This window comes from Primulina tabacum, chromosome 12 (genome assembly GCF_025594145.1).
Source record: "Primulina tabacum isolate GXHZ01 chromosome 12, ASM2559414v2, whole genome shotgun sequence".
In the NCBI taxonomy this organism is placed as follows: domain Eukaryota; kingdom Viridiplantae; phylum Streptophyta; class Magnoliopsida; order Lamiales; family Gesneriaceae; genus Primulina; species Primulina tabacum.
The window spans coordinates 31,037,803-31,043,802 of record NC_134561.1 but is presented as its reverse complement, the minus strand read 5'-3'; the positions used below and the strand labels follow the sequence as shown (position 1 = coordinate 31,043,802).

The window sequence follows — 6,000 nt, the reverse complement described above, 5'->3', positions numbered from 1 at the left end:
TTCCGCCTCAGGCAATCAATAGCCTTATGCATGTCTCCTCTGCACCTGAAGCACTTGAAAGTGCCCCGCATGCACTTGCCAGAGTGCTGGCGATTGCATTCCTTGTAGAGTGGTCTCTCGTCAGTCTTCGGAACAACTACTCTATGTGGCTATCCCTGTGGTTTCTGCTGTCCTGGCAACCTCGGTGGTCCTTAAAATGGCTTCTTGCTCTGCTGCTACTGTGGTGGAGGGGGCATCTTTCTTTGCATCTCCCACTCAATATCCTTCAGTGATTGCTCCGCTCTAAAGGCACTCGTAACAACATCATTATAATTCGCCGGGTCTCCCAACAGTACGTCCCGATGCACAGTAGGCCTCAGACCATCAAAAAAGTGCCTCAGTTTCTCAACAGCATCATTAGCGATCAGGGGAACAAAGTGACAACCCCTATCGAACTTCTTGACAAACTCCCAACAATTATGTCCCCCTGCCGGAGACTCGTGAACTCTCGCTTTAGCCTGGACCTCACACCGTCATTGAAGTACTTCTCATATAACATCTGCTTGAAGTCCTCCCATGTGATGATTATTCAGATTCACCCCTCTCTCAAATCCTTCCCACCACAAAGAAGCATCATTCTTCAGTAAATAAATGACACATCGGATCCTGTTAGCATCCACCATGTTCATACAGCGGAAGATCACCTACAAAGACCTAATCCACCCCTCAGCCATGAATGGATCAGTAGTACCAGCAAAATCCGACGGATCCATCCTCCGAAACTGCATGTAAATATCATCCGCACGACCCATGGCAGCATTCTCAGCATGCTGCTCTAATAAACGAGCCATTCCCTCGAAAACCCTTGCAGCAGCATCCGGGGGTGGTCGAGGTACCTCCTCGTGTCTCTCTTCCTGCCTCTCCCCTTCAGTACTCATGGAAATAACACGTCTGGGAGGCATCATTGTTCACGTCGTTCAAACCACATAACCAACATGTATTTAAAACTAAAATTACGTCTAGCCTCTTAATTCATGTATCATATAGGCAATTAAAAGTCAGCATATAAATCTTAAAGCACTAAAACTCACAAACTTGAGGCATAACATGTTGAGCTTCTCGGAGTGGCAGTAACACAACTCTTTCGGGATACTTCGCTCTGATTCCAACTGAAACGTCCCTTACTTTTAACTTTAAAATTTAAATAATTATTAGAATTTTTTTAATAAACATTTTCGTCTAACTTCAAAACCATTCAACGTAAAAACTAATATTTAAAAATCTTAAAAGCATAAAATCTTTAAATCATAATCCTCAAAATCTTTACTTTAAAGCTTTAAATACTAAGCTTTGCGAAAAATAAAAGTATCTCACGAGTGTACTGCCGGATCTGATCCACTCAAGCATCAGCGCCTCCCTCAAAATCATCATCACCTGCAATTATCCAAACCTAGTGAGTTTAATAACTCAGCACGTTCTAAATATACGTAACAAATAATACATATACAGGTACATGCAGCTTTAAAATAAATCTTTTAATAAAATAAACTGGCATAAAAGCTCGTAATCATATATCATGTCATAAATCATTAAATCGTAAGGCCATCTCCAACCACAAAATCTATTTTGGTGCAAATTTTACACAAATAGTGCGGTTTCTGCACCAAATACAACATTCATCTTCAACCTTTTTATTTCAAATCTTACACCAAAAAGAATATTCTCTAAATATTCCTTTTATTTTACATATATTAATTATTATATTTTATTTAATATATTTTTAGTTATGACTAATGTTTTATTATTAATAAATTTAATTAATATTTAAGTTTTAATTTAATTATATAACATAAATTAATTAATATATAATATGAATCAATATACGAAAGTTATTTAAATTGAAATATATGAATACAAATTCAAACACAATACAGATAAACAGAATACATATACAACTTCAAATATAATAAGAATACAACTTTAAACATTTAAATGACTATATTCATCCCACAAATGATCAATTAAAGCATTTCGTAGTGCGAAGTGAGTATTTTTGTCTTTTGTTCTTTTATATTGGCTGAGAAATTTTTGAAATTTGATATGATCATCAACAGTCATTTCTACGTCTGGAGTTGTGCTTCTCTTGCATCTTGAATGGGTGCACAGAGGTCGCGTTCATCTTCGATAATCATATTGTGCATTATGATACATGATTTCATTATGCCATGTAAATGGCGTTTCTTCCAACCACATGCTGGGGATGCCACAATTGCAAATCGTAATTGAAGAACGCCAAATGTGTGTTCCACGTCTTTTCTACACGATTCTTGTTTCAATGCAAAATATTTTTTTTCGGACCCCTTGGATCATGAATAATTTGCACAATAATTGACCATTTCGGATAAATACCATCAGCTAAATAATATCACATACCATATTCTTTTTGTCCCATTCTAAAATGAGCAGTAGGAGCAATACCTTGTGCAAGGTTGGAGAATAGATCGGACGCCTCCAAAACATTTATGTCATTACTGGATCTTGGCATACCAAAATATGCATGTCATATCCAAAGATCGTAATCAGCTACTGCTTCTAAAATGATTGTTGGAGAACCACTAAGACCTGCATATTGACCCGCCCAAGCCGTGGGAAAATTTTTCCATTTCCAGTTCATACAATCGAGACTTCCCAACATCCTCGGGAATCCTCGTTGTTCACCAATATACAGTAGTCTGGCAACATCATTGGATGTAGGTGATCTCAAGTATCGTTCCACAAAAACTTCCACTGTAGCCCGACAAAATCGTTGCATACACTCAATTTCCATAGATTCTCCAACTTTTATATATTCATCAGTATCATCCGTGGGTAAAGCATATGCTAGAATTCGAAACGCGGCTGTCGTTTATTGAGAATTCGATCGACCAAGCCGCCCCACACCATCATTTCGTTGTGTGAAATAAGCATCATGATTCTTTACCGCAGCAATGATACGAAGGAACAAATTTCAAGACATTCAAAATCGTCTTCGAAACATTGCTTCATTATATGTTGGATTCTCAGAAAAGTAATCATTGAACAAATTACGATCGATGATTTCCCAATCACGATGGATGACTACGTGACCTGAATTGAACCCCTGTGTTCCTTGCTCTTGTTGGATGATGTACGCAACAACCAACTCTTGCTCTTGAGCTATAACATTTAAAATTACTTTTCTTTTGTTTTCAAAATGCTCAACAACATTTATACAATCGTTTTGTGTTTCATCTTCATTTTCTGATAATGAAGATGAGCTAGAAAAAGATGCATGAGATTGGAAATTAGAATTCATTTTCAAGATACTAAGAATGTAAAATGTGTGGTGTGGGAAAAAATGATAATTCAACCACATTGTATAATAGTTGTTAAGGATATGACATTTAGATGTATTACATTCCTATCTACATTAGGAGCGTTGGATTAGATTTCCTATCTAGATTATTACCGTTGGATGGATTACATTCATATCTACATCATGACCGTTGGATTAGATTTCATATCTAGATCATGGCCGTTGGATGGATTACATTCCTATCTACATCAGGACCGTTGGGATTAGATTTTCTATCTAGATAATGGGCGTTAGATGGATTACATTCCTATCTACATCAGAACCGTAAGATTAGATTTCTTATCTAGATTATTACCGTCAGATGGATTACAATCCTATCTACAACAGGACCGTTGGATTAGGTTTCCTATCTAGATCATGGCCGTTGGATGGATTCTATTCATATCTATATCAGGACCATTGGATTAGATTTCCTATCAAGATCATATCCGTTGGATGGATTACATTCCTATCTACATCAGGACCGTAGGATTATATTTCCTATCTAGATCATGACCGTTTGATTAGATTCCAATCTTATCTACAAAAAGATCGTTAGATTAGATTACATGTAATCTTGACCCTTTGATAAGTTAACAATCTTATCGTCTTTTCAGTATAAATAAACTATATCCGGATGATAAAATCATGACACCTACAATCTCAATCGTATTATCATTTTCCAAGCAAGATAATGGCATTCAATGCTAAGTGCTTCTTACTACATTGAAGAAGACAGGATTATATGTCATGTATATCTTGACATAACACAAAATCCTATCATAGGTATCAACCAATCCAAAGACCAGTTTTGGACTCGTGTCGAAGAAGCTTACAACATCACCAAACCAAACTATCTACAAGTACGTAACAAAAGATCACTGCAGTGTCGCATGAAAGTTGTACTCCGTCACATTGGAAGATTAAAGGATGCATTCGCCAAATTGAAACTCTCAAACCCAGCGGTGCATTTGAAGAGGATATTGTAAGTATTTTTCCTATAAATTATTTCCTTTACTAGTTTAAACTCTTATACGAGTCGTGTATTTTTGTGCTGTTCAATAGAGCAAAAGATATGTTCATGCAAGATTCTAATTATTGTAAAGGATTCAAATTTGATCATCTGTGGCCTATTATGAAAGATATTGAAAAATTCTCCAGTGACATCAATCCACCAAGTTCAGTACCTAAAATTCATGTCACAAACTTGGATTCGTCACAGTCAGAAGCTCAGACACCAGAGACTCCAATATCAGGTTCTCCTGGATTGCATTCATTTTCAATTAATTTAAGCAGTGATAAAAATGCAGGTAGCACTTCATCCGAGCGACTTATTGGAGTTAAAAAAGCTAAATGGAAGAAAAAAAATATGACAACATTTCAGAATTATTATCTACGATGAAACAAGGACATCACAGTCTTATGAATATACTATAAAAGGGCTCCAATGAACTTCAACAACATTATGATATTCAAATGCTAAAATTACAAAATGATAAATTGAAATTGGAAAATCAACAAAAGAAAATTGAAACTCGACAACAAGAAATGACATTGGCTGCCCTTCAAGAGGAGATAGAGTTCTGTACATTGATTTAAGTACAATTGGCGATCCAGAAATGCGTGAAATAGTTCGAATTGAACGAGCAAAAATTATGCAAAAAAAGAGAGAAAGACACCAGATACAAGATGTTGACACGTTTGGTAAATATTCCGGATCAAATTTACTAGATTATTGATTATCTAGTTTGTTTATCTTCTAAATGTATTTTTTTTTTCTATTAATGTCTTAGTATTTGCATTTGTATTTGAATTATCTGTTTGAAGTTGCATTTGTATTTCGATTATATTTTTCAATTTACTTATAAATTGTATTGTTATATTAATTTTTCGTATTTTTATTAAATTATATTAATTAAAAATCATAAAAACAAATTAGTTCTTAAATATTAATAATTAAAGTAAATAAATAAATATTTTAAAATTCAACCATTATTAATTTATAATTTTTATGAATAAATAACTAATTACTAAAATAATAAAATAAATATTATATTATTATTTAAATACTATTTATAATTTAAATACAAATATTCATAATAAATATAAATAAAAAAATTAAAATTTATTTTTTTAAAAAAAAAGAATAATTGGTGCAGGAACAAGCTGCACCAAAAAACACCATTTTGGTGCAGCTTTGAAGATGTTCTAAAGTTTTTCATCATCGTAAATCGTTTTTTGTGAAGTTTGATCCTTGAAAGTGACTATCATATATCATATCATCAAGGTCAACTGATCAGTCTAGCTATGGGGGTCAACAACTATCGTCACTCAAATATGGAAATACGATCGTCGGTCTCCCTCTAGGCCTTTTCCCGTAAGTGGGCTCACTCTGGACTTTTTTCCTCACGATATTTCCATTAAAGCTTCAATGCCACAGTTAATTCACATCCTTCAAAATATTTTTTGTTCTTTTTATTTATAAAATATCGTGTCCTTTAAAAATAGCATTAAACGGGAAAAATCGTACAACATTTTCTTATATCATAAAATATCATTTTTTCATCATAAGCATTTTAAAATATTGTTTAGCATGTATTATGATTTTTCCGGATACTACCAGACCTTTCGACTACCCGGGACGTAAA

The 6,000-nt window shown here is 34.3% G+C and overlaps 1 pseudogene; it reads right to left on the bottom strand.

The window, feature by feature from the left end:
- Positions 1-1,959: 1,959 nt before the first annotated feature.
- LOC142520342 (uncharacterized) lies at positions 1,960-3,349 on the bottom strand (annotated as a pseudogene).
- Positions 3,350-6,000: the final 2,651 nt, after the last annotated feature.